At 43.5% G+C, this 22,934-nt stretch overlaps 46 non-coding genes across 46 annotated transcripts; all 46 read left to right on the top strand.

Annotated features, from left to right (window-relative positions):
• The first annotated feature begins 276 nt into the window (after positions 1-276).
• On the top strand, positions 277-395 carry LOC137947484 (5S ribosomal RNA). Its single transcript, XR_011111476.1, has one exon. It is a non-coding gene; the product is annotated as a 5S ribosomal RNA (ribosomal RNA).
• A 380-nt stretch (positions 396-775) lies between these two features.
• On the top strand, positions 776-894 carry LOC137947483 (5S ribosomal RNA). The gene has a single exon (XR_011111475.1). It is a non-coding gene; the product is annotated as a 5S ribosomal RNA (ribosomal RNA).
• A 380-nt stretch (positions 895-1,274) lies between these two features.
• Positions 1,275-1,393, top strand: LOC137947482 (5S ribosomal RNA). Its single transcript, XR_011111474.1, has one exon. It is a non-coding gene; the product is annotated as a 5S ribosomal RNA (ribosomal RNA).
• Positions 1,394-1,773: 380 nt separating this feature from the next.
• Positions 1,774-1,892, top strand: LOC137947481 (5S ribosomal RNA). The gene has a single exon (XR_011111473.1). It is a non-coding gene; the product is annotated as a 5S ribosomal RNA (ribosomal RNA).
• A 380-nt stretch (positions 1,893-2,272) lies between these two features.
• LOC137947480 (5S ribosomal RNA) lies at positions 2,273-2,391 on the top strand. Its single transcript, XR_011111472.1, has one exon. It is a non-coding gene; the product is annotated as a 5S ribosomal RNA (ribosomal RNA).
• A 380-nt stretch (positions 2,392-2,771) lies between these two features.
• LOC137947479 (5S ribosomal RNA) lies at positions 2,772-2,890 on the top strand. The gene has a single exon (XR_011111471.1). It is a non-coding gene; the product is annotated as a 5S ribosomal RNA (ribosomal RNA).
• Positions 2,891-3,270: 380 nt separating this feature from the next.
• LOC137947477 (5S ribosomal RNA) lies at positions 3,271-3,389 on the top strand. The gene has a single exon (XR_011111469.1). It is a non-coding gene; the product is annotated as a 5S ribosomal RNA (ribosomal RNA).
• A 380-nt stretch (positions 3,390-3,769) lies between these two features.
• LOC137947476 (5S ribosomal RNA) lies at positions 3,770-3,888 on the top strand. Its single transcript, XR_011111468.1, has one exon. It is a non-coding gene; the product is annotated as a 5S ribosomal RNA (ribosomal RNA).
• A 380-nt stretch (positions 3,889-4,268) lies between these two features.
• LOC137947475 (5S ribosomal RNA) lies at positions 4,269-4,387 on the top strand. Its single transcript, XR_011111467.1, has one exon. It is a non-coding gene; the product is annotated as a 5S ribosomal RNA (ribosomal RNA).
• A 380-nt stretch (positions 4,388-4,767) lies between these two features.
• Positions 4,768-4,886, top strand: LOC137947473 (5S ribosomal RNA). The gene has a single exon (XR_011111466.1). It is a non-coding gene; the product is annotated as a 5S ribosomal RNA (ribosomal RNA).
• Positions 4,887-5,266: 380 nt separating this feature from the next.
• On the top strand, positions 5,267-5,385 carry LOC137947472 (5S ribosomal RNA). Its single transcript, XR_011111465.1, has one exon. It is a non-coding gene; the product is annotated as a 5S ribosomal RNA (ribosomal RNA).
• A 380-nt stretch (positions 5,386-5,765) lies between these two features.
• LOC137947471 (5S ribosomal RNA) lies at positions 5,766-5,884 on the top strand. Its single transcript, XR_011111464.1, has one exon. It is a non-coding gene; the product is annotated as a 5S ribosomal RNA (ribosomal RNA).
• Positions 5,885-6,264: 380 nt separating this feature from the next.
• Positions 6,265-6,383, top strand: LOC137947470 (5S ribosomal RNA). Its single transcript, XR_011111463.1, has one exon. It is a non-coding gene; the product is annotated as a 5S ribosomal RNA (ribosomal RNA).
• Positions 6,384-6,763: 380 nt separating this feature from the next.
• Positions 6,764-6,882, top strand: LOC137947469 (5S ribosomal RNA). Its single transcript, XR_011111462.1, has one exon. It is a non-coding gene; the product is annotated as a 5S ribosomal RNA (ribosomal RNA).
• Positions 6,883-7,262: 380 nt separating this feature from the next.
• On the top strand, positions 7,263-7,381 carry LOC137947468 (5S ribosomal RNA). The gene has a single exon (XR_011111461.1). It is a non-coding gene; the product is annotated as a 5S ribosomal RNA (ribosomal RNA).
• Positions 7,382-7,761: 380 nt separating this feature from the next.
• Positions 7,762-7,880, top strand: LOC137947467 (5S ribosomal RNA). The gene has a single exon (XR_011111460.1). It is a non-coding gene; the product is annotated as a 5S ribosomal RNA (ribosomal RNA).
• A 380-nt stretch (positions 7,881-8,260) lies between these two features.
• On the top strand, positions 8,261-8,379 carry LOC137947465 (5S ribosomal RNA). The gene has a single exon (XR_011111458.1). It is a non-coding gene; the product is annotated as a 5S ribosomal RNA (ribosomal RNA).
• Positions 8,380-8,759: 380 nt separating this feature from the next.
• On the top strand, positions 8,760-8,878 carry LOC137947508 (5S ribosomal RNA). Its single transcript, XR_011111499.1, has one exon. It is a non-coding gene; the product is annotated as a 5S ribosomal RNA (ribosomal RNA).
• Positions 8,879-9,258: 380 nt separating this feature from the next.
• Positions 9,259-9,377, top strand: LOC137947464 (5S ribosomal RNA). Its single transcript, XR_011111457.1, has one exon. It is a non-coding gene; the product is annotated as a 5S ribosomal RNA (ribosomal RNA).
• A 380-nt stretch (positions 9,378-9,757) lies between these two features.
• On the top strand, positions 9,758-9,876 carry LOC137947463 (5S ribosomal RNA). Its single transcript, XR_011111456.1, has one exon. It is a non-coding gene; the product is annotated as a 5S ribosomal RNA (ribosomal RNA).
• A 380-nt stretch (positions 9,877-10,256) lies between these two features.
• On the top strand, positions 10,257-10,375 carry LOC137947462 (5S ribosomal RNA). Its single transcript, XR_011111455.1, has one exon. It is a non-coding gene; the product is annotated as a 5S ribosomal RNA (ribosomal RNA).
• Positions 10,376-10,756: 381 nt separating this feature from the next.
• Positions 10,757-10,875, top strand: LOC137947461 (5S ribosomal RNA). Its single transcript, XR_011111454.1, has one exon. It is a non-coding gene; the product is annotated as a 5S ribosomal RNA (ribosomal RNA).
• Positions 10,876-11,255: 380 nt separating this feature from the next.
• On the top strand, positions 11,256-11,374 carry LOC137947460 (5S ribosomal RNA). Its single transcript, XR_011111453.1, has one exon. It is a non-coding gene; the product is annotated as a 5S ribosomal RNA (ribosomal RNA).
• A 379-nt stretch (positions 11,375-11,753) lies between these two features.
• On the top strand, positions 11,754-11,872 carry LOC137947459 (5S ribosomal RNA). Its single transcript, XR_011111452.1, has one exon. It is a non-coding gene; the product is annotated as a 5S ribosomal RNA (ribosomal RNA).
• A 380-nt stretch (positions 11,873-12,252) lies between these two features.
• LOC137947458 (5S ribosomal RNA) lies at positions 12,253-12,371 on the top strand. Its single transcript, XR_011111451.1, has one exon. It is a non-coding gene; the product is annotated as a 5S ribosomal RNA (ribosomal RNA).
• A 380-nt stretch (positions 12,372-12,751) lies between these two features.
• Positions 12,752-12,870, top strand: LOC137947457 (5S ribosomal RNA). Its single transcript, XR_011111450.1, has one exon. It is a non-coding gene; the product is annotated as a 5S ribosomal RNA (ribosomal RNA).
• A 380-nt stretch (positions 12,871-13,250) lies between these two features.
• Positions 13,251-13,369, top strand: LOC137947456 (5S ribosomal RNA). Its single transcript, XR_011111449.1, has one exon. It is a non-coding gene; the product is annotated as a 5S ribosomal RNA (ribosomal RNA).
• Positions 13,370-13,749: 380 nt separating this feature from the next.
• Positions 13,750-13,868, top strand: LOC137947454 (5S ribosomal RNA). Its single transcript, XR_011111447.1, has one exon. It is a non-coding gene; the product is annotated as a 5S ribosomal RNA (ribosomal RNA).
• A 381-nt stretch (positions 13,869-14,249) lies between these two features.
• LOC137947453 (5S ribosomal RNA) lies at positions 14,250-14,368 on the top strand. The gene has a single exon (XR_011111446.1). It is a non-coding gene; the product is annotated as a 5S ribosomal RNA (ribosomal RNA).
• Positions 14,369-14,748: 380 nt separating this feature from the next.
• LOC137947452 (5S ribosomal RNA) lies at positions 14,749-14,867 on the top strand. The gene has a single exon (XR_011111445.1). It is a non-coding gene; the product is annotated as a 5S ribosomal RNA (ribosomal RNA).
• A 380-nt stretch (positions 14,868-15,247) lies between these two features.
• Positions 15,248-15,366, top strand: LOC137947451 (5S ribosomal RNA). The gene has a single exon (XR_011111444.1). It is a non-coding gene; the product is annotated as a 5S ribosomal RNA (ribosomal RNA).
• Positions 15,367-15,746: 380 nt separating this feature from the next.
• On the top strand, positions 15,747-15,865 carry LOC137947450 (5S ribosomal RNA). The gene has a single exon (XR_011111443.1). It is a non-coding gene; the product is annotated as a 5S ribosomal RNA (ribosomal RNA).
• Positions 15,866-16,245: 380 nt separating this feature from the next.
• On the top strand, positions 16,246-16,364 carry LOC137947557 (5S ribosomal RNA). The gene has a single exon (XR_011111548.1). It is a non-coding gene; the product is annotated as a 5S ribosomal RNA (ribosomal RNA).
• A 380-nt stretch (positions 16,365-16,744) lies between these two features.
• LOC137947556 (5S ribosomal RNA) lies at positions 16,745-16,863 on the top strand. Its single transcript, XR_011111547.1, has one exon. It is a non-coding gene; the product is annotated as a 5S ribosomal RNA (ribosomal RNA).
• Positions 16,864-17,244: 381 nt separating this feature from the next.
• Positions 17,245-17,363, top strand: LOC137947555 (5S ribosomal RNA). The gene has a single exon (XR_011111546.1). It is a non-coding gene; the product is annotated as a 5S ribosomal RNA (ribosomal RNA).
• A 381-nt stretch (positions 17,364-17,744) lies between these two features.
• Positions 17,745-17,863, top strand: LOC137947509 (5S ribosomal RNA). Its single transcript, XR_011111500.1, has one exon. It is a non-coding gene; the product is annotated as a 5S ribosomal RNA (ribosomal RNA).
• A 381-nt stretch (positions 17,864-18,244) lies between these two features.
• LOC137947554 (5S ribosomal RNA) lies at positions 18,245-18,363 on the top strand. The gene has a single exon (XR_011111545.1). It is a non-coding gene; the product is annotated as a 5S ribosomal RNA (ribosomal RNA).
• Positions 18,364-18,744: 381 nt separating this feature from the next.
• Positions 18,745-18,863, top strand: LOC137947553 (5S ribosomal RNA). Its single transcript, XR_011111544.1, has one exon. It is a non-coding gene; the product is annotated as a 5S ribosomal RNA (ribosomal RNA).
• A 381-nt stretch (positions 18,864-19,244) lies between these two features.
• On the top strand, positions 19,245-19,363 carry LOC137947551 (5S ribosomal RNA). Its single transcript, XR_011111542.1, has one exon. It is a non-coding gene; the product is annotated as a 5S ribosomal RNA (ribosomal RNA).
• Positions 19,364-19,744: 381 nt separating this feature from the next.
• On the top strand, positions 19,745-19,863 carry LOC137947550 (5S ribosomal RNA). The gene has a single exon (XR_011111541.1). It is a non-coding gene; the product is annotated as a 5S ribosomal RNA (ribosomal RNA).
• A 381-nt stretch (positions 19,864-20,244) lies between these two features.
• On the top strand, positions 20,245-20,363 carry LOC137947549 (5S ribosomal RNA). Its single transcript, XR_011111540.1, has one exon. It is a non-coding gene; the product is annotated as a 5S ribosomal RNA (ribosomal RNA).
• Positions 20,364-20,744: 381 nt separating this feature from the next.
• On the top strand, positions 20,745-20,863 carry LOC137947548 (5S ribosomal RNA). Its single transcript, XR_011111539.1, has one exon. It is a non-coding gene; the product is annotated as a 5S ribosomal RNA (ribosomal RNA).
• Positions 20,864-21,244: 381 nt separating this feature from the next.
• On the top strand, positions 21,245-21,363 carry LOC137947547 (5S ribosomal RNA). Its single transcript, XR_011111538.1, has one exon. It is a non-coding gene; the product is annotated as a 5S ribosomal RNA (ribosomal RNA).
• Positions 21,364-21,744: 381 nt separating this feature from the next.
• LOC137947546 (5S ribosomal RNA) lies at positions 21,745-21,863 on the top strand. The gene has a single exon (XR_011111537.1). It is a non-coding gene; the product is annotated as a 5S ribosomal RNA (ribosomal RNA).
• Positions 21,864-22,244: 381 nt separating this feature from the next.
• LOC137947545 (5S ribosomal RNA) lies at positions 22,245-22,363 on the top strand. The gene has a single exon (XR_011111536.1). It is a non-coding gene; the product is annotated as a 5S ribosomal RNA (ribosomal RNA).
• A 381-nt stretch (positions 22,364-22,744) lies between these two features.
• On the top strand, positions 22,745-22,863 carry LOC137947544 (5S ribosomal RNA). The gene has a single exon (XR_011111535.1). It is a non-coding gene; the product is annotated as a 5S ribosomal RNA (ribosomal RNA).
• Positions 22,864-22,934: the final 71 nt, after the last annotated feature.

Below are 22,934 nucleotides of genomic sequence, written 5' to 3'. Positions count from 1 at the left end.
ATGTTTTTTAAGGGTTCGAATCGTTCGGGTAGAAGAGCAGGAGGAAAAAGGAAAAAAAAAAAAAGTATGATTTTGATTTGTTTAACCCGTCATGAATGCAGTTCGGTTCAGTTTTATTGTTTAATGGCGCTCATTGTCAAAATTTTTTATATATCTCGATTTTTGCGTGAGTTGGATTTTAATTTTCTATTTTATTTGATGTAGGAATGTGGAAAAGAACGTGGGGGAGAGTGAAGCCGGGGAAGGGATTGGTAGGATGGAGAGGGTAACAGAAACGGGTGCGATCATACCAGCACTAATGCACCGGATCCCATCAGAACTCCGAAGTTAAGCGCGCTTGGGCGAGAGTAGTACTAGGATGGGTGACCTCCTGGGAAGTCCTCGTGTTGCACCCCTTTTTTTTTTTTTGCCCTTTGTTCCTGTGCTGCCTGCTAATTTGCCCCTCACAAGGCCGCGGTTAGGGGCGGCGAAACACGTTTTTGCACATACAGTTTGTTTTATGTTTTTTAAGGGTTCGAATCGTTCGGGTAGAAGAGCAGGAGGAAAAAGGAAAAAAAAAAAAAGTATGATTTTGATTTGTTTAACCCGTCATGAATGCAGTTCGGTTCAGTTTTATTGTTTAATGGCGCTCATTGTCAAAATTTTTTATATATCTCGATTTTTGCGTGAGTTGGATTTTAATTTTCTATTTTATTTGATGTAGGAATGTGGAAAAGAACGTGGGGGAGAGTGAAGCCGGGGAAGGGATTGGTAGGATGGAGAGGGTAACAGAAACGGGTGCGATCATACCAGCACTAATGCACCGGATCCCATCAGAACTCCGAAGTTAAGCGCGCTTGGGCGAGAGTAGTACTAGGATGGGTGACCTCCTGGGAAGTCCTCGTGTTGCACCCCTTTTTTTTTTTTTGCCCTTTGTTCCTGTGCTGCCTGCTAATTTGCCCCTCACAAGGCCGCGGTTAGGGGCGGCGAAACACGTTTTTGCACATACAGTTTGTTTTATGTTTTTTAAGGGTTCGAATCGTTCGGGTAGAAGAGCAGGAGGAAAAAGGAAAAAAAAAAAAAGTATGATTTTGATTTGTTTAACCCGTCATGAATGCAGTTCGGTTCAGTTTTATTGTTTAATGGCGCTCATTGTCAAAATTTTTTATATATCTCGATTTTTGCGTGAGTTGGATTTTAATTTTCTATTTTATTTGATGTAGGAATGTGGAAAAGAACGTGGGGGAGAGTGAAGCCGGGGAAGGGATTGGTAGGATGGAGAGGGTAACAGAAACGGGTGCGATCATACCAGCACTAATGCACCGGATCCCATCAGAACTCCGAAGTTAAGCGCGCTTGGGCGAGAGTAGTACTAGGATGGGTGACCTCCTGGGAAGTCCTCGTGTTGCACCCCTTTTTTTTTTTTTGCCCTTTGTTCCTGTGCTGCCTGCTAATTTGCCCCTCACAAGGCCGCGGTTAGGGGCGGCGAAACACGTTTTTGCACATACAGTTTGTTTTATGTTTTTTAAGGGTTCGAATCGTTCGGGTAGAAGAGCAGGAGGAAAAAGGAAAAAAAAAAAAAGTATGATTTTGATTTGTTTAACCCGTCATGAATGCAGTTCGGTTCAGTTTTATTGTTTAATGGCGCTCATTGTCAAAATTTTTTATATATCTCGATTTTTGCGTGAGTTGGATTTTAATTTTCTATTTTATTTGATGTAGGAATGTGGAAAAGAACGTGGGGGAGAGTGAAGCCGGGGAAGGGATTGGTAGGATGGAGAGGGTAACAGAAACGGGTGCGATCATACCAGCACTAATGCACCGGATCCCATCAGAACTCCGAAGTTAAGCGCGCTTGGGCGAGAGTAGTACTAGGATGGGTGACCTCCTGGGAAGTCCTCGTGTTGCACCCCTTTTTTTTTTTTTGCCCTTTGTTCCTGTGCTGCCTGCTAATTTGCCCCTCACAAGGCCGCGGTTAGGGGCGGCGAAACACGTTTTTGCACATACAGTTTGTTTTATGTTTTTTAAGGGTTCGAATCGTTCGGGTAGAAGAGCAGGAGGAAAAAGGAAAAAAAAAAAAAGTATGATTTTGATTTGTTTAACCCGTCATGAATGCAGTTCGGTTCAGTTTTATTGTTTAATGGCGCTCATTGTCAAAATTTTTTATATATCTCGATTTTTGCGTGAGTTGGATTTTAATTTTCTATTTTATTTGATGTAGGAATGTGGAAAAGAACGTGGGGGAGAGTGAAGCCGGGGAAGGGATTGGTAGGATGGAGAGGGTAACAGAAACGGGTGCGATCATACCAGCACTAATGCACCGGATCCCATCAGAACTCCGAAGTTAAGCGCGCTTGGGCGAGAGTAGTACTAGGATGGGTGACCTCCTGGGAAGTCCTCGTGTTGCACCCCTTTTTTTTTTTTTGCCCTTTGTTCCTGTGCTGCCTGCTAATTTGCCCCTCACAAGGCCGCGGTTAGGGGCGGCGAAACACGTTTTTGCACATACAGTTTGTTTTATGTTTTTTAAGGGTTCGAATCGTTCGGGTAGAAGAGCAGGAGGAAAAAGGAAAAAAAAAAAAAGTATGATTTTGATTTGTTTAACCCGTCATGAATGCAGTTCGGTTCAGTTTTATTGTTTAATGGCGCTCATTGTCAAAATTTTTTATATATCTCGATTTTTGCGTGAGTTGGATTTTAATTTTCTATTTTATTTGATGTAGGAATGTGGAAAAGAACGTGGGGGAGAGTGAAGCCGGGGAAGGGATTGGTAGGATGGAGAGGGTAACAGAAACGGGTGCGATCATACCAGCACTAATGCACCGGATCCCATCAGAACTCCGAAGTTAAGCGCGCTTGGGCGAGAGTAGTACTAGGATGGGTGACCTCCTGGGAAGTCCTCGTGTTGCACCCCTTTTTTTTTTTTTGCCCTTTGTTCCTGTGCTGCCTGCTAATTTGCCCCTCACAAGGCCGCGGTTAGGGGCGGCGAAACACGTTTTTGCACATACAGTTTGTTTTATGTTTTTTAAGGGTTCGAATCGTTCGGGTAGAAGAGCAGGAGGAAAAAGGAAAAAAAAAAAAAGTATGATTTTGATTTGTTTAACCCGTCATGAATGCAGTTCGGTTCAGTTTTATTGTTTAATGGCGCTCATTGTCAAAATTTTTTATATATCTCGATTTTTGCGTGAGTTGGATTTTAATTTTCTATTTTATTTGATGTAGGAATGTGGAAAAGAACGTGGGGGAGAGTGAAGCCGGGGAAGGGATTGGTAGGATGGAGAGGGTAACAGAAACGGGTGCGATCATACCAGCACTAATGCACCGGATCCCATCAGAACTCCGAAGTTAAGCGCGCTTGGGCGAGAGTAGTACTAGGATGGGTGACCTCCTGGGAAGTCCTCGTGTTGCACCCCTTTTTTTTTTTTTGCCCTTTGTTCCTGTGCTGCCTGCTAATTTGCCCCTCACAAGGCCGCGGTTAGGGGCGGCGAAACACGTTTTTGCACATACAGTTTGTTTTATGTTTTTTAAGGGTTCGAATCGTTCGGGTAGAAGAGCAGGAGGAAAAAGGAAAAAAAAAAAAAGTATGATTTTGATTTGTTTAACCCGTCATGAATGCAGTTCGGTTCAGTTTTATTGTTTAATGGCGCTCATTGTCAAAATTTTTTATATATCTCGATTTTTGCGTGAGTTGGATTTTAATTTTCTATTTTATTTGATGTAGGAATGTGGAAAAGAACGTGGGGGAGAGTGAAGCCGGGGAAGGGATTGGTAGGATGGAGAGGGTAACAGAAACGGGTGCGATCATACCAGCACTAATGCACCGGATCCCATCAGAACTCCGAAGTTAAGCGCGCTTGGGCGAGAGTAGTACTAGGATGGGTGACCTCCTGGGAAGTCCTCGTGTTGCACCCCTTTTTTTTTTTTTGCCCTTTGTTCCTGTGCTGCCTGCTAATTTGCCCCTCACAAGGCCGCGGTTAGGGGCGGCGAAACACGTTTTTGCACATACAGTTTGTTTTATGTTTTTTAAGGGTTCGAATCGTTCGGGTAGAAGAGCAGGAGGAAAAAGGAAAAAAAAAAAAAGTATGATTTTGATTTGTTTAACCCGTCATGAATGCAGTTCGGTTCAGTTTTATTGTTTAATGGCGCTCATTGTCAAAATTTTTTATATATCTCGATTTTTGCGTGAGTTGGATTTTAATTTTCTATTTTATTTGATGTAGGAATGTGGAAAAGAACGTGGGGGAGAGTGAAGCCGGGGAAGGGATTGGTAGGATGGAGAGGGTAACAGAAACGGGTGCGATCATACCAGCACTAATGCACCGGATCCCATCAGAACTCCGAAGTTAAGCGCGCTTGGGCGAGAGTAGTACTAGGATGGGTGACCTCCTGGGAAGTCCTCGTGTTGCACCCCTTTTTTTTTTTTTGCCCTTTGTTCCTGTGCTGCCTGCTAATTTGCCCCTCACAAGGCCGCGGTTAGGGGCGGCGAAACACGTTTTTGCACATACAGTTTGTTTTATGTTTTTTAAGGGTTCGAATCGTTCGGGTAGAAGAGCAGGAGGAAAAAGGAAAAAAAAAAAAAGTATGATTTTGATTTGTTTAACCCGTCATGAATGCAGTTCGGTTCAGTTTTATTGTTTAATGGCGCTCATTGTCAAAATTTTTTATATATCTCGATTTTTGCGTGAGTTGGATTTTAATTTTCTATTTTATTTGATGTAGGAATGTGGAAAAGAACGTGGGGGAGAGTGAAGCCGGGGAAGGGATTGGTAGGATGGAGAGGGTAACAGAAACGGGTGCGATCATACCAGCACTAATGCACCGGATCCCATCAGAACTCCGAAGTTAAGCGCGCTTGGGCGAGAGTAGTACTAGGATGGGTGACCTCCTGGGAAGTCCTCGTGTTGCACCCCTTTTTTTTTTTTTGCCCTTTGTTCCTGTGCTGCCTGCTAATTTGCCCCTCACAAGGCCGCGGTTAGGGGCGGCGAAACACGTTTTTGCACATACAGTTTGTTTTATGTTTTTTAAGGGTTCGAATCGTTCGGGTAGAAGAGCAGGAGGAAAAAGGAAAAAAAAAAAAAGTATGATTTTGATTTGTTTAACCCGTCATGAATGCAGTTCGGTTCAGTTTTATTGTTTAATGGCGCTCATTGTCAAAATTTTTTATATATCTCGATTTTTGCGTGAGTTGGATTTTAATTTTCTATTTTATTTGATGTAGGAATGTGGAAAAGAACGTGGGGGAGAGTGAAGCCGGGGAAGGGATTGGTAGGATGGAGAGGGTAACAGAAACGGGTGCGATCATACCAGCACTAATGCACCGGATCCCATCAGAACTCCGAAGTTAAGCGCGCTTGGGCGAGAGTAGTACTAGGATGGGTGACCTCCTGGGAAGTCCTCGTGTTGCACCCCTTTTTTTTTTTTTGCCCTTTGTTCCTGTGCTGCCTGCTAATTTGCCCCTCACAAGGCCGCGGTTAGGGGCGGCGAAACACGTTTTTGCACATACACTTTGTTTTATGTTTTTTAAGGGTTCGAATCGTTCGGGTAGAAGAGCAGGAGGAAAAAGGAAAAAAAAAAAAAGTATGATTTTGATTTGTTTAACCCGTCATGAATGCAGTTCGGTTCAGTTTTATTGTTTAATGGCGCTCATTGTCAAAAATTTTTATATATCTCGATTTTTGCGTGAGTTGGATTTTAATTTTCTATTTTATTTGATGTAGGAATGTGGAAAAGAACGTGGGGGAGAGTGAAGCCGGGGAAGGGATTGGTAGGATGGAGAGGGTAACAGAAACGGGTGCGATCATACCAGCACTAATGCACCGGATCCCATCAGAACTCCGAAGTTAAGCGCGCTTGGGCGAGAGTAGTACTAGGATGGGTGACCTCCTGGGAAGTCCTCGTGTTGCACCCCTTTTTTTTTTTTTGCCCTTTGTTCCTGTGCTGCCTGCTAATTTGCCCCTCACAAGGCCGCGGTTAGGGGCGGCGAAACACGTTTTTGCACATACAGTTTGTTTTATGTTTTTTAAGGGTTCGAATCGTTCGGGTAGAAGAGCAGGAGGAAAAAGGAAAAAAAAAAAAAGTATGATTTTGATTTGTTTAACCCGTCATGAATGCAGTTCGGTTCAGTTTTATTGTTTAATGGCGCTCATTGTCAAAATTTTTTATATATCTCGATTTTTGCGTGAGTTGGATTTTAATTTTCTATTTTATTTGATGTAGGAATGTGGAAAAGAACGTGGGGGAGAGTGAAGCCGGGGAAGGGATTGGTAGGATGGAGAGGGTAACAGAAACGGGTGCGATCATACCAGCACTAATGCACCGGATCCCATCAGAACTCCGAAGTTAAGCGCGCTTGGGCGAGAGTAGTACTAGGATGGGTGACCTCCTGGGAAGTCCTCGTGTTGCACCCCTTTTTTTTTTTTTGCCCTTTGTTCCTGTGCTGCCTGCTAATTTGCCCCTCACAAGGCCGCGGTTAGGGGCGGCGAAACACGTTTTTGCACATACAGTTTGTTTTATGTTTTTTAAGGGTTCGAATCGTTCGGGTAGAAGAGCAGGAGGAAAAAGGAAAAAAAAAAAAAGTATGATTTTGATTTGTTTAACCCGTCATGAATGCAGTTCGGTTCAGTTTTATTGTTTAATGGCGCTCATTGTCAAAATTTTTTATATATCTCGATTTTTGCGTGAGTTGGATTTTAATTTTCTATTTTATTTGATGTAGGAATGTGGAAAAGAACGTGGGGGAGAGTGAAGCCGGGGAAGGGATTGGTAGGATGGAGAGGGTAACAGAAACGGGTGCGATCATACCAGCACTAATGCACCGGATCCCATCAGAACTCCGAAGTTAAGCGCGCTTGGGCGAGAGTAGTACTAGGATGGGTGACCTCCTGGGAAGTCCTCGTGTTGCACCCCTTTTTTTTTTTTTGCCCTTTGTTCCTGTGCTGCCTGCTAATTTGCCCCTCACAAGGCCGCGGTTAGGGGCGGCGAAACACGTTTTTGCACATACACTTTGTTTTATGTTTTTTAAGGGTTCGAATCGTTCGGGTAGAAGAGCAGGAGGAAAAAGGAAAAAAAAAAAAAGTATGATTTTGATTTGTTTAACCCGTCATGAATGCAGTTCGGTTCAGTTTTATTGTTTAATGGCGCTCATTGTCAAAAATTTTTATATATCTCGATTTTTGCGTGAGTTGGATTTTAATTTTCTATTTTATTTGATGTAGGAATGTGGAAAAGAACGTGGGGGAGAGTGAAGCCGGGGAAGGGATTGGTAGGATGGAGAGGGTAACAGAAACGGGTGCGATCATACCAGCACTAATGCACCGGATCCCATCAGAACTCCGAAGTTAAGCGCGCTTGGGCGAGAGTAGTACTAGGATGGGTGACCTCCTGGGAAGTCCTCGTGTTGCACCCCTTTTTTTTTTTTTGCCCTTTGTTCCTGTGCTGCCTGCTAATTTGCCCCTCACAAGGCCGCGGTTAGGGGCGGCGAAACACGTTTTTGCACATACAGTTTGTTTTATGTTTTTTAAGGGTTCGAATCGTTCGGGTAGAAGAGCAGGAGGAAAAAGGAAAAAAAAAAAAAGTATGATTTTGATTTGTTTAACCCGTCATGAATGCAGTTCGGTTCAGTTTTATTGTTTAATGGCGCTCATTGTCAAAATTTTTTATATATCTCGATTTTTGCGTGAGTTGGATTTTAATTTTCTATTTTATTTGATGTAGGAATGTGGAAAAGAACGTGGGGGAGAGTGAAGCCGGGGAAGGGATTGGTAGGATGGAGAGGGTAACAGAAACGGGTGCGATCATACCAGCACTAATGCACCGGATCCCATCAGAACTCCGAAGTTAAGCGCGCTTGGGCGAGAGTAGTACTAGGATGGGTGACCTCCTGGGAAGTCCTCGTGTTGCACCCCTTTTTTTTTTTTTGCCCTTTGTTCCTGTGCTGCCTGCTAATTTGCCCCTCACAAGGCCGCGGTTAGGGGCGGCGAAACACGTTTTTGCACATACAGTTTGTTTTATGTTTTTTAAGGGTTCGAATCGTTCGGGTAGAAGAGCAGGAGGAAAAAGGAAAAAAAAAAAAAGTATGATTTTGATTTGTTTAACCCGTCATGAATGCAGTTCGGTTCAGTTTTATTGTTTAATGGCGCTCATTGTCAAAATTTTTTATATATCTCGATTTTTGCGTGAGTTGGATTTTAATTTTCTATTTTATTTGATGTAGGAATGTGGAAAAGAACGTGGGGGAGAGTGAAGCCGGGGAAGGGATTGGTAGGATGGAGAGGGTAACAGAAACGGGTGCGATCATACCAGCACTAATGCACCGGATCCCATCAGAACTCCGAAGTTAAGCGCGCTTGGGCGAGAGTAGTACTAGGATGGGTGACCTCCTGGGAAGTCCTCGTGTTGCACCCCTTTTTTTTTTTTTGCCCTTTGTTCCTGTGCTGCCTGCTAATTTGCCCCTCACAAGGCCGCGGTTAGGGGCGGCGAAACACGTTTTTGCACATACACTTTGTTTTATGTTTTTTAAGGGTTCGAATCGTTCGGGTAGAAGAGCAGGAGGAAAAAGGAAAAAAAAAAAAAGTATGATTTTGATTTGTTTAACCCGTCATGAATGCAGTTCGGTTCAGTTTTATTGTTTAATGGCGCTCATTGTCAAAATTTTTTATATATCTCGATTTTTGCGTGAGTTGGATTTTAATTTTCTATTTTATTTGATGTAGGAATGTGGAAAAGAACGTGGGGGAGAGTGAAGCCGGGGAAGGGATTGGTAGGATGGAGAGGGTAACAGAAACGGGTGCGATCATACCAGCACTAATGCATCGGATCCCATCAGAACTCCGAAGTTAAGCGCGCTTGGGCGAGAGTAGTACTAGGATGGGTGACCTCCTGGGAAGTCCTCGTGTTGCACCCCTTTTTTTTTTTTTGCCCTTTGTTCCTGTGCTGCCTGCTAATTTGCCCCTCACAAGGCCGCGGTTAGGGGCGGCGAAACACGTTTTTGCACATACAGTTTGTTTTATGTTTTTTAAGGGTTCGAATCGTTCGGGTAGAAGAGCAGGAGGAAAAAGGAAAAAAAAAAAAAGTATGATTTTGATTTGTTTAACCCGTCATGAATGCAGTTCGGTTCAGTTTTATTGTTTAATGGCGCTCATTGTCAAAATTTTTTATATATCTCGATTTTTGCGTGAGTTGGATTTTAATTTTCTATTTTATTTGATGTAGGAATGTGGAAAAGAACGTGGGGGAGAGTGAAGCCGGGGAAGGGATTGGTAGGATGGAGAGGGTAACAGAAACGGGTGCGATCATACCAGCACTAATGCACCGGATCCCATCAGAACTCCGAAGTTAAGCGCGCTTGGGCGAGAGTAGTACTAGGATGGGTGACCTCCTGGGAAGTCCTCGTGTTGCACCCCTTTTTTTTTTTTTGCCCTTTGTTCCTGTGCTGCCTGCTAATTTGCCCCTCACAAGGCCGCGGTTAGGGGCGGCGAAACACGTTTTTGCACATACAGTTTGTTTTATGTTTTTTAAGGGTTCGAATCGTTCGGGTAGAAGAGCAGGAGGAAAAAGGAAAAAAAAAAAAAGTATGATTTTGATTTGTTTAACCCGTCATGAATGCAGTTCGGTTCAGTTTTATTGTTTAATGGCGCTCATTGTCAAAATTTTTTATATATCTCGATTTTTGCGTGAGTTGGATTTTAATTTTCTATTTTATTTGATGTAGGAATGTGGAAAAGAACGTGGGGGAGAGTGAAGCCGGGGAAGGGATTGGTAGGATGGAGAGGGTAACAGAAACGGGTGCGATCATACCAGCACTAATGCACCGGATCCCATCAGAACTCCGAAGTTAAGCGCGCTTGGGCGAGAGTAGTACTAGGATGGGTGACCTCCTGGGAAGTCCTCGTGTTGCACCCCTTTTTTTTTTTTTGCCCTTTGTTCCTGTGCTGCCTGCTAATTTGCCCCTCACAAGGCCGCGGTTAGGGGCGGCGAAACACGTTTTTGCACATACAGTTTGTTTTATGTTTTTTAAGGGTTCGAATCGTTCGGGTAGAAGAGCAGGAGGAAAAAGGAAAAAAAAAAAAAGTATGATTTTGATTTGTTTAACCCGTCATGAATGCAGTTCGGTTCAGTTTTATTGTTTAATGGCGCTCATTGTCAAAATTTTTTATATATCTCGATTTTTGCGTGAGTTGGATTTTAATTTTCTATTTTATTTGATGTAGGAATGTGGAAAAGAACGTGGGGGAGAGTGAAGCCGGGGAAGGGATTGGTAGGATGGAGAGGGTAACAGAAACGGGTGCGATCATACCAGCACTAATGCACCGGATCCCATCAGAACTCCGAAGTTAAGCGCGCTTGGGCGAGAGTAGTACTAGGATGGGTGACCTCCTGGGAAGTCCTCGTGTTGCACCCCTTTTTTTTTTTTTTGCCCTTTGTTCCTGTGCTGCCTGCTAATTTGCCCCTCACAAGGCCGCGGTTAGGGGCGGCGAAACACGTTTTTGCACATACAGTTTGTTTTATGTTTTTTAAGGGTTCGAATCGTTCGGGTAGAAGAGCAGGAGGAAAAAGGAAAAAAAAAAAAAGTATGATTTTGATTTGTTTAACCCGTCATGAATGCAGTTCGGTTCAGTTTTATTGTTTAATGGCGCTCATTGTCAAAATTTTTTATATATCTCGATTTTTGCGTGAGTTGGATTTTAATTTTCTATTTTATTTGATGTAGGAATGTGGAAAAGAACGTGGGGGAGAGTGAAGCCGGGGAAGGGATTGGTAGGATGGAGAGGGTAACAGAAACGGGTGCGATCATACCAGCACTAATGCACCGGATCCCATCAGAACTCCGAAGTTAAGCGCGCTTGGGCGAGAGTAGTACTAGGATGGGTGACCTCCTGGGAAGTCCTCGTGTTGCACCCCTTTTTTTTTTTTTGCCCTTTGTTCCTGTGCTGCCTGCTAATTTGCCCCTCACAAGGCCGCGGTTAGGGGCGGCGAAACACGTTTTTGCACATACAGTTTGTTTTATGTTTTTTAAGGGTTCGAATCGTTCGGGTAGAAGAGCAGAAGGAAAAAGGAAAAAAAAAAAAAGTATGATTTTGATTTGTTTAACCCGTCATGAATGCAGTTCGGTTCAGTTTTATTGTTTAATGGCGCTCATTGTCAAAATTTTTTATATATCTCGATTTTTGCGTGAGTTGGATTTTAATTTTCTATTTTATTTGATGTAGGAATGTGGAAAAGAACGTGGGGGAGAGTGAAGCCGGGGAAGGGATTGGTAGGATGGAGAGGGTAACAGAAACGGGTGCGATCATACCAGCACTAATGCACCGGATCCCATCAGAACTCCGAAGTTAAGCGCGCTTGGGCGAGAGTAGTACTAGGATGGGTGACCTCCTGGGAAGTCCTCGTGTTGCACCCCTTTTTTTTTTTTTGCCCTTTGTTCCTGTGCTGCCTGCTAATTTGCCCCTCACAAGGCCGCGGTTAGGGGCGGCGAAACACGTTTTTGCACATACAGTTTGTTTTATGTTTTTTAAGGGTTCGAATCGTTCGGGTAGAAGAGCAGGAGGAAAAAGGAAAAAAAAAAAAGTATGATTTTGATTTGTTTAACCCGTCATGAATGCAGTTCGGTTCAGTTTTATTGTTTAATGGCGCTCATTGTCAAAATTTTTTATATATCTCGATTTTTGCGTGAGTTGGATTTTAATTTTCTATTTTATTTGATGTAGGAATGTGGAAAAGAACGTGGGGGAGAGTGAAGCCGGGGAAGGGATTGGTAGGATGGAGAGGGTAACAGAAACGGGTGCGATCATACCAGCACTAATGCACCGGATCCCATCAGAACTCCGAAGTTAAGCGCGCTTGGGCGAGAGTAGTACTAGGATGGGTGACCTCCTGGGAAGTCCTCGTGTTGCACCCCTTTTTTTTTTTTTGCCCTTTGTTCCTGTGCTGCCTGCTAATTTGCCCCTCACAAGGCCGCGGTTAGGGGCGGCGAAACACGTTTTTGCACATACAGTTTGTTTTATGTTTTTTAAGGGTTCGAATCGTTCGGGTAGAAGAGCAGGAGGAAAAAGGAAAAAAAAAAAAAGTATGATTTTGATTTGTTTAACCCGTCATGAATGCAGTTCGGTTCAGTTTTATTGTTTAATGGCGCTCATTGTCAAAATTTTTTATATATCTCGATTTTTGCGTGAGTTGGATTTTAATTTTCTATTTTATTTGATGTAGGAATGTGGAAAAGAACGTGGGGGAGAGTGAAGCCGGGGAAGGGATTGGTAGGATGGAGAGGGTAACAGAAACGGGTGCGATCATACCAGCACTAATGCACCGGATCCCATCAGAACTCCGAAGTTAAGCGCGCTTGGGCGAGAGTAGTACTAGGATGGGTGACCTCCTGGGAAGTCCTCGTGTTGCACCCCTTTTTTTTTTTTTGCCCTTTGTTCCTGTGCTGCCTGCTAATTTGCCCCTCACAAGGCCGCGGTTAGGGGCGGCGAAACACGTTTTTGCACATACAGTTTGTTTTATGTTTTTTAAGGGTTCGAATCGTTCGGGTAGAAGAGCAGGAGGAAAAAGGAAAAAAAAAAAAAGTATGATTTTGATTTGTTTAACCCGTCATGAATGCAGTTCGGTTCAGTTTTATTGTTTAATGGCGCTCATTGTCAAAATTTTTTATATATCTCGATTTTTGCGTGAGTTGGATTTTAATTTTCTATTTTATTTGATGTAGGAATGTGGAAAAGAACGTGGGGGAGAGTGAAGCCGGGGAAGGGATTGGTAGGATGGAGAGGGTAACAGAAACGGGTGCGATCATACCAGCACTAATGCACCGGATCCCATCAGAACTCCGAAGTTAAGCGCGCTTGGGCGAGAGTAGTACTAGGATGGGTGACCTCCTGGGAAGTCCTCGTGTTGCACCCCTTTTTTTTTTTTTGCCCTTTGTTCCTGTGCTGCCTGCTAATTTGCCCCTCACAAGGCCGCGGTTAGGGGCGGCGAAACACGTTTTTGCACATACACTTTGTTTTATGTTTTTTAAGGGTTCGAATCGTTCGGGTAGAAGAGCAGGAGGAAAAAGGAAAAAAAAAAAAAGTATGATTTTGATTTGTTTAACCCGTCATGAATGCAGTTCGGTTCAGTTTTATTGTTTAATGGCGCTCATTGTCAAAATTTTTTATATATCTCGATTTTTGCGTGAGTTGGATTTTAATTTTCTATTTTATTTGATGTAGGAATGTGGAAAAGAACGTGGGGGAGAGTGAAGCCGGGGAAGGGATTGGTAGGATGGAGAGGGTAACAGAAACGGGTGCGATCATACCAGCACTAATGCACCGGATCCCATCAGAACTCCGAAGTTAAGCGCGCTTGGGCGAGAGTAGTACTAGGATGGGTGACCTCCTGGGAAGTCCTCGTGTTGCACCCCTTTTTTTTTTTTTGCCCTTTGTTCCTGTGCTGCCTGCTAATTTGCCCCTCACAAGGCCGCGGTTAGGGGCGGCGAAACACGTTTTTGCACATACACTTTGTTTTATGTTTTTTAAGGGTTCGAATCGTTCGGGTAGAAGAGCAGGAGGAAAAAGGAAAAAAAAAAAAAGTATGATTTTGATTTGTTTAACCCGTCATGAATGCAGTTCGGTTCAGTTTTATTGTTTAATGGCGCTCATTGTCAAAATTTTTTATATATCTCGATTTTTGCGTGAGTTGGATTTTAATTTTCTATTTTATTTGATGTAGGAATGTGGAAAAGAACGTGGGGGAGAGTGAAGCCGGGGAAGGGATTGGTAGGATGGAGAGGGTAACAGAAACGGGTGCGATCATACCAGCACTAATGCACCGGATCCCATCAGAACTCCGAAGTTAAGCGCGCTTGGGCGAGAGTAGTACTAGGATGGGTGACCTCCTGGGAAGTCCTCGTGTTGCACCCCTTTTTTTTTTTTTTGCCCTTTGTTCCTGTGCTGCCTGCTAATTTGCCCCTCACAAGGCCGCGGTTAGGGGCGGCGAAACACGTTTTTGCACATACAGTTTGTTTTATGTTTTTTAAGGGTTCGAATCGTTCGGGTAGAAGAGCAGGAGGAAAAAGGAAAAAAAAAAAAAGTATGATTTTGATTTGTTTAACCCGTCATGAATGCAGTTCGGTTCAGTTTTATTGTTTAATGGCGCTCATTGTCAAAATTTTTTATATATCTCGATTTTTGCGTGAGTTGGATTTTAATTTTCTATTTTATTTGATGTAGGAATGTGGAAAAGAACGTGGGGGAGAGTGAAGCCGGGGAAGGGATTGGTAGGATGGAGAGGGTAACAGAAACGGGTGCGATCATACCAGCACTAATGCACCGGATCCCATCAGAACTCCGAAGTTAAGCGCGCTTGGGCGAGAGTAGTACTAGGATGGGTGACCTCCTGGGAAGTCCTCGTGTTGCACCCCTTTTTTTTTTTTTGCCCTTTGTTCCTGTGCTGCCTGCTAATTTGCCCCTCACAAGGCCGCGGTTAGGGGCGGCGAAACACGTTTTTGCACATACACTTTGTTTTATGTTTTTTAAGGGTTCGAATCGTTCGGGTAGAAGAGCAGGAGGAAAAAGGAAAAAAAAAAAAAGTATGATTTTGATTTGTTTAACCCGTCATGAATGCAGTTCGGTTCAGTTTTATTGTTTAATGGCGCTCATTGTCAAAAATTTTTATATATCTCGATTTTTGCGTGAGTTGGATTTTAATTTTCTATTTTATTTGATGTAGGAATGTGGAAAAGAACGTGGGGGAGAGTGAAGCCGGGGAAGGGATTGGTAGGATGGAGAGGGTAACAGAAACGGGTGCGATCATACCAGCACTAATGCACCGGATCCCATCAGAACTCCGAAGTTAAGCGCGCTTGGGCGAGAGTAGTACTAGGATGGGTGACCTCCTGGGAAGTCCTCGTGTTGCACCCCTTTTTTTTTTTTTGCCCTTTGTTCCTGTGCTGCCTGCTAATTTGCCCCTCACAAGGCCGCGGTTAGGGGCGGCGAAACACGTTTTTGCACATACACTTTGTTTTATGTTTTTTAAGGGTTCGAATCGTTCGGGTAGAAGAGCAGGAGGAAAAAGGAAAAAAAAAAAAAGTATGATTTTGATTTGTTTAACCCGTCATGAATGCAGTTCGGTTCAGTTTTATTGTTTAATGGCGCTCATTGTCAAAAATTTTTATATATCTCGATTTTTGCGTGAGTTGGATTTTAATTTTCTATTTTATTTGATGTAGGAATGTGGAAAAGAACGTGGGGGAGAGTGAAGCCGGGGAAGGGATTGGTAGGATGGAGAGGGTAACAGAAACGGGTGCGATCATACCAGCACTAATGCACCGGATCCCATCAGAACTCCGAAGTTAAGCGCGCTTGGGCGAGAGTAGTACTAGGATGGGTGACCTCCTGGGAAGTCCTCGTGTTGCACCCCTTTTTTTTTTTTTGCCCTTTGTTCCTGTGCTGCCTGCTAATTTGCCCCTCACAAGGCCGCGGTTAGGGGCGGCGAAACACGTTTTTGCACATACACTTTGTTTTATGTTTTTTAAGGGTTCGAATCGTTCGGGTAGAAGAGCAGGAGGAAAAAGGAAAAAAAAAAAAAGTATGATTTTGATTTGTTTAACCCGTCATGAATGCAGTTCGGTTCAGTTTTATTGTTTAATGGCGCTCATTGTCAAAATTTTTTATATATCTCGATTTTTGCGTGAGTTGGATTTTAATTTTCTATTTTATTTGATGTAGGAATGTGGAAAAGAACGTGGGGGAGAGTGAAGCCGGGGAAGGGATTGGTAGGATGGAGAGGGTAACAGAAACGGGTGCGATCATACCAGCACTAATGCACCGGATCCCATCAGAACTCCGAAGTTAAGCGCGCTTGGGCGAGAGTAGTACTAGGATGGGTGACCTCCTGGGAAGTCCTCGTGTTGCACCCCTTTTTTTTTTTTTGCCCTTTGTTCCTGTGCTGCCTGCTAATTTGCCCCTCACAAGGCCGCGGTTAGGGGCGGCGAAACACGTTTTTGCACATACACTTTGTTTTATGTTTTTTAAGGGTTCGAATCGTTCGGGTAGAAGAGCAGGAGGAAAAAGGAAAAAAAAAAAAAGTATGATTTTGATTTGTTTAACCCGTCATGAATGCAGTTCGGTTCAGTTTTATTGTTTAATGGCGCTCATTGTCAAAATTTTTTATATATCTCGATTTTTGCGTGAGTTGGATTTTAATTTTCTATTTTATTTGATGTAGGAATGTGGAAAAGAACGTGGGGGAGAGTGAAGCCGGGGAAGGGATTGGTAGGATGGAGAGGGTAACAGAAACGGGTGCGATCATACCAGCACTAATGCACCGGATCCCATCAGAACTCCGAAGTTAAGCGCGCTTGGGCGAGAGTAGTACTAGGATGGGTGACCTCCTGGGAAGTCCTCGTGTTGCACCCCTTTTTTTTTTTTTGCCCTTTGTTCCTGTGCTGCCTGCTAATTTGCCCCTCACAAGGCCGCGGTTAGGGGCGGCGAAACACGTTTTTGCACATACACTTTGTTTTATGTTTTTTAAGGGTTCGAATCGTTCGGGTAGAAGAGCAGGAGGAAAAAGGAAAAAAAAAAAAAGTATGATTTTGATTTGTTTAACCCGTCATGAATGCAGTTCGGTTCAGTTTTATTGTTTAATGGCGCTCATTGTCAAAATTTTTTATATATCTCGATTTTTGCGTGAGTTGGATTTTAATTTTCTATTTTATTTGATGTAGGAATGTGGAAAAGAACGTGGGGGAGAGTGAAGCCGGGGAAGGGATTGGTAGGATGGAGAGGGTAACAGAAACGGGTGCGATCATACCAGCACTAATGCACCGGATCCCATCAGAACTCCGAAGTTAAGCGCGCTTGGGCGAGAGTAGTACTAGGATGGGTGACCTCCTGGGAAGTCCTCGTGTTGCACCCCTTTTTTTTTTTTTGCCCTTTGTTCCTGTGCTGCCTGCTAATTTGCCCCTCACAAGGCCGCGGTTAGGGGCGGCGAAACACGTTTTTGCACATACAGTTTGTTTTATGTTTTTTAAGGGTTCGAATCGTTCGGGTAGAAGAGCAGGAGGAAAAAGGAAAAAAAAAAAAAAGTATGATTTTGATTTGTTTAACCCGTCATGAATGCAGTTCGGTTCAGTTTTATTGTTTAATGGCGCTCATTGTCAAAATTTTTTATATATCTCGATTTTTGCGTGAGTTGGATTTTAATTTTCTATTTTATTTGATGTAGGAATGTGGAAAAGAACGTGGGGGAGAGTGAAGCCGGGGAAGGGATTGGTAGGATGGAGAGGGTAACAGAAACGGGTGCGATCATACCAGCACTAATGCACCGGATCCCATCAGAACTCCGAAGTTAAGCGCGCTTGGGCGAGAGTAGTACTAGGATGGGTGACCTCCTGGGAAGTCCTCGTGTTGCACCCCTTTTTTTTTTTTTGCCCTTTGTTCCTGTGCTGCCTGCTAATTTGCCCCTCACAAGGCCGCGGTTAGGGGCGGCGAAACACGTTTTTGCACATACAGTTTGTTTTATGTTTTTTAAGGGTTCGAATCGTTCGGGTAGAAGAGCAGGAGGAAAAAGGAAAAAAAAAAAAAAGTATGATTTTGATTTGTTTAACCCGTCATGAATGCAGTTCGGTTCAGTTTTATTGTTTAATGGCGCTCATTGTCAAAATTTTTTATATATCTCGATTTTTGCGTGAGTTGGATTTTAATTTTCTATTTTATTTGATGTAGGAATGTGGAAAAGAACGTGGGGGAGAGTGAAGCCGGGGAAGGGATTGGTAGGATGGAGAGGGTAACAGAAACGGGTGCGATCATACCAGCACTAATGCACCGGATCCCATCAGAACTCCGAAGTTAAGCACGCTTGGGCGAGAGTAGTACTAGGATGGGTGACCTCCTGGGAAGTCCTCGTGTTGCACCCCTTTTTTTTTTTTTGCCCTTTGTTCCTGTGCTGCCTGCTAATTTGCCCCTCACAAGGCCGCGGTTAGGGGCGGCGAAACACGTTTTTGCACATACAGTTTGTTTTATGTTTTTTAAGGGTTCGAATCGTTCGGGTAGAAGAGCAGGAGGAAAAAGGAAAAAAAAAAAAAAGTATGATTTTGATTTGTTTAACCCGTCATGAATGCAGTTCGGTTCAGTTTTATTGTTTAATGGCGCTCATTGTCAAAATTTTTTATATATCTCGATTTTTGCGTGAGTTGGATTTTAATTTTCTATTTTATTTGATGTAGGAATGTGGAAAAGAACGTGGGGGAGAGTGAAGCCGGGGAAGGGATTGGTAGGATGGAGAGGGTAACAGAAACGGGTGCGATCATACCAGCACTAATGCACCGGATCCCATCAGAACTCCGAAGTTAAGCGCGCTTGGGCGAGAGTAGTACTAGGATGGGTGACCTCCTGGGAAGTCCTCGTGTTGCACCCCTTTTTTTTTTTTTGCCCTTTGTTCCTGTGCTGCCTGCTAATTTGCCCCTCACAAGGCCGCGGTTAGGGGCGGCGAAACACGTTTTTGCACATACAGTTTGTTTTATGTTTTTTAAGGGTTCGAATCGTTCGGGTAGAAGAGCAGGAGGAAAAAGGAAAAAAAAAAAAAAGTATGATTTTGATTTGTTTAACCCGTCATGAATGCAGTTCGGTTCAGTTTTATTGTTTAATGGCGCTCATTGTCAAAATTTTTTATATATCTCGATTTTTGCGTGAGTTGGATTTTAATTTTCTATTTTATTTGATGTAGGAATGTGGAAAAGAACGTGGGGGAGAGTGAAGCCGGGGAAGGGATTGGTAGGATGGAGAGGGTAACAGAAACGGGTGCGATCATACCAGCACTAATGCACCGGATCCCATCAGAACTCCGAAGTTAAGCGCGCTTGGGCGAGAGTAGTACTAGGATGGGTGACCTCCTGGGAAGTCCTCGTGTTGCACCCCTTTTTTTTTTTTTGCCCTTTGTTCCTGTGCTGCCTGCTAATTTGCCCCTCACAAGGCCGCGGTTAGGGGCGGCGAAACACGTTTTTGCACATACAGTTTGTTTTATGTTTTTTAAGGGTTCGAATCGTTCGGGTAGAAGAGCAGGAGGAAAAAGGAAAAAAAAAAAAAAGTATGATTTTGATTTGTTTAACCCGTCATGAATGCAGTTCGGTTCAGTTTTATTGTTTAATGGCGCTCATTGTCAAAATTTTTTATATATCTCGATTTTTGCGTGAGTTGGATTTTAATTTTCTATTTTATTTGATGTAGGAATGTGGAAAAGAACGTGGGGGAGAGTGAAGCCGGGGAAGGGATTGGTAGGATGGAGAGGGTAACAGAAACGGGTGCGATCATACCAGCACTAATGCACCGGATCCCATCAGAACTCCGAAGTTAAGCGCGCTTGGGCGAGAGTAGTACTAGGATGGGTGACCTCCTGGGAAGTCCTCGTGTTGCACCCCTTTTTTTTTTTTTGCCCTTTGTTCCTGTGCTGCCTGCTAATTTGCCCCTCACAAGGCCGCGGTTAGGGGCGGCGAAACACGTTTTTGCACATACAGTTTGTTTTATGTTTTTTAAGGGTTCGAATCGTTCGGGTAGAAGAGCAGGAGGAAAAAGGAAAAAAAAAAAAAAGTATGATTTTGATTTGTTTAACCCGTCATGAATGCAGTTCGGTTCAGTTTTATTGTTTAATGGCGCTCATTGTCAAAATTTTTTATATATCTCGATTTTTGCGTGAGTTGGATTTTAATTTTCTATTTTATTTGATGTAGGAATGTGGAAAAGAACGTGGGGGAGAGTGAAGCCGGGGAAGGGATTGGTAGGATGGAGAGGGTAACAGAAACGGGTGCGATCATACCAGCACTAATGCACCGGATCCCATCAGAACTCCGAAGTTAAGCGCGCTTGGGCGAGAGTAGTACTAGGATGGGTGACCTCCTGGGAAGTCCTCGTGTTGCACCCCTTTTTTTTTTTTTGCCCTTTGTTCCTGTGCTGCCTGCTAATTTGCCCCTCACAAGGCCGCGGTTAGGGGCGGCGAAACACGTTTTTGCACATACAGTTTGTTTTATGTTTTTTAAGGGTTCGAATCGTTCGGGTAGAAGAGCAGGAGGAAAAAGGAAAAAAAAAAAAAAGTATGATTTTGATTTGTTTAACCCGTCATGAATGCAGTTCGGTTCAGTTTTATTGTTTAATGGCGCTCATTGTCAAAATTTTTTATATATCTCGATTTTTGCGTGAGTTGGATTTTAATTTTCTATTTTATTTGATGTAGGAATGTGGAAAAGAACGTGGGGGAGAGTGAAGCCGGGGAAGGGATTGGTAGGATGGAGAGGGTAACAGAAACGGGTGCGATCATACCAGCACTAATGCACCGGATCCCATCAGAACTCCGAAGTTAAGCGCGCTTGGGCGAGAGTAGTACTAGGATGGGTGACCTCCTGGGAAGTCCTCGTGTTGCACCCCTTTTTTTTTTTTTGCCCTTTGTTCCTGTGCTGCCTGCTAATTTGCCCCTCACAAGGCCGCGGTTAGGGGCGGCGAAACACGTTTTTGCACATACAGTTTGTTTTATGTTTTTTAAGGGTTCGAATCGTTCGGGTAGAAGAGCAGGAGGAAAAAGGAAAAAAAAAAAAAAGTATGATTTTGATTTGTTTAACCCGTCATGAATGCAGTTCGGTTCAGTTTTATTGTTTAATGGCGCTCATTGTCAAAATTTTTTATATATCTCGATTTTTGCGTGAGTTGGATTTTAATTTTCTATTTTATTTGATGTAGGAATGTGGAAAAGAACGTGGGGGAGAGTGAAGCCGGGGAAGGGATTGGTAGGATGGAGAGGGTAACAGAAACGGGTGCGATCATACCAGCACTAATGCACCGGATCCCATCAGAACTCCGAAGTTAAGCGCGCTTGGGCGAGAGTAGTACTAGGATGGGTGACCTCCTGGGAAGTCCTCGTGTTGCACCCCTTTTTTTTTTTTTGCCCTTTGTTCCTGTGCTGCCTGCTAATTTGCCCCTCACAAGGCCGCGGTTAGGGGCGGCGAAACACGTTTTTGCACATACAGTTTGTTTTATGTTTTTTAAGGGTTCGAATCGTTCGGGTAGAAGAGCAGGAGGAAAAAGGAAAAAAAAAAAAAAGTATGATTTTGATTTGTTTAACCCGTCATGAATGCAGTTCGGTTCAGTTTTATTGTTTAATGGCGCTCATTGTCAAAATTTTTTATATATCTCGATTTTTGCGTGAGTTGGATTTTAATTTTCTATTTTATTTGATGTAGGAATGTGGAAAAGAACGTGGGGGAGAGTGAAGCCGGGGAAGGGATTGGTAGGATGGAGAGGGTAACAGAAACGGGTGCGATCATACCAGCACTAATGCACCGGATCCCATCAGAACTCCGAAGTTAAGCGCGCTTGGGCGAGAGTAGTACTAGGATGGGTGACCTCCTGGGAAGTCCTCGTGTTGCACCCCTTTTTTTTTTTTTGCCCTTTGTTCCTGTGCTGCCTGCTAATTTGCCCCTCACAAGGCCGCGGTTAGGGGCGGCGAAACACGTTTTTGCACATACAGTTTGTTTTATGTTTTTTAAGGGTTCGAATCGTTCGGGTAGAAGAGCAGGAGGAAAAAGGAAAAAAAAAAAAAAGTATGATTTTGATTTGTTTAACCCGTCATGAATGCAGTTCGGTTCAGTTTTATTGTTTAATGGCGCTCATTGTCAAAATTTTTTATATATCTCGATTTTTGCGTGAGTTGGATTTTAATTTTCTATTTTATTTGATGTAGGAATGTGGAAAAGAACGTGGGGGAGAGTGAAGCCGGGGAAGGGATTGGTAGGATGGAGAGGGTAACAGAAACGGGTGCGATCATACCAGCACTAATGCACCGGATCCCATCAGAACTCCGAAGTTAAGCGCGCTTGGGCGAGAGTAGTACTAGGATGGGTGACCTCCTGGGAAGTCCTCGTGTTGCACCCCTTTTTTTTTTTTTGCCCTTTGTTCCTGTGCTGCCTGCTAATTTGCCCCTCACAAGGCCGCGGTTAGGGGCGGCGAAACACGTTTTTGCACATACAGTTTGTTTTATGTTTTTTAAGGGTTCGAATCGTTCGGGTAGAAGAGCAGGAGGAAAAAGGAAAAAAAAAAAAAAGTATGATTTTGATTTGTTTAACCCGTCATGAATGCAGTTCGGTTCAGTTTTATTGTTTAATGGCGCTCATTGTCAAAATTTTTTATATATCTCGATTTTTGCGTGAGTTGGATTTTAATTTTCTATTTTATTTGATGTAGGAATGTGGAAAAGAACGTGGGGGAGAGTGAAGCCGGGGAAGGGATTGGTAGGATGGAGAGGGTAACAGAAACGGGTGCGATCATACCAGCACTAATGCACCGGATCCCATCAGAACTCCGAAGTTAAGCGCGCTTGGGCGAGAGTAGTACTAGGATGGGTGACCTCCTGGGAAGTCCTCGTGTTGCACCCCTTTTTTTTTTTTTGCCCTTTGTTCCTGTGCTGCCTGCTAATTTGCCCCTCACAAGGCCGCGGTTAGGGGCGGCGAAACACGTTTTTGCACATACAGTTTGTTTTATGTTTTTTAAGGGTTCGAATCGTTCGGGTAGAAGAGCAGGAGGAAAAAGGAAAAAAAAAAAAAAGTATGATTTTGATTTGTTTAACCCGTCATGAATGCAGTTCGGTTCAGTTTTATTGTTTAATGGCGCTCATTGTCAAAATTTTTTATATATCTCGATTTTTGCGTGAGTTGGATTTTAATTTTCTATTTTATTTGATGTAGGAATGTGGAAAAGAACGTGGGGGAGAGTGAAGCCGGGGAAGGGATTGGTAGGATGGAGAGGGTAACAGAAACGGGTGCGATCATACCAGCACTAATGCACCGGATCCCATCAGAACTCCGAAGTTAAGCGCGCTTGGGCGAGAGTAGTACTAGGATGGGTGACCTCCTGGGAAGTCCTCGTGTTGCACCCCTTTTTTTTTTTTGCCCTTTGTTCCTGTGCTGCCTGCTAATTTGCCCCTCACAAGGCCGCGGTTAGGGGCGG

Source organism: Aristolochia californica, unplaced genomic scaffold (genome assembly GCF_029961685.1).
Source record: "Aristolochia californica isolate CCGP_79_NKW_82.1479 unplaced genomic scaffold, dmAriCali1.0.hap1 SCAF_125, whole genome shotgun sequence".
Lineage (NCBI taxonomy): Eukaryota > Viridiplantae > Streptophyta > Magnoliopsida > Piperales > Aristolochiaceae > Aristolochia > Aristolochia californica.
This window is presented reverse-complemented; position numbering and strand designations above follow the sequence as displayed.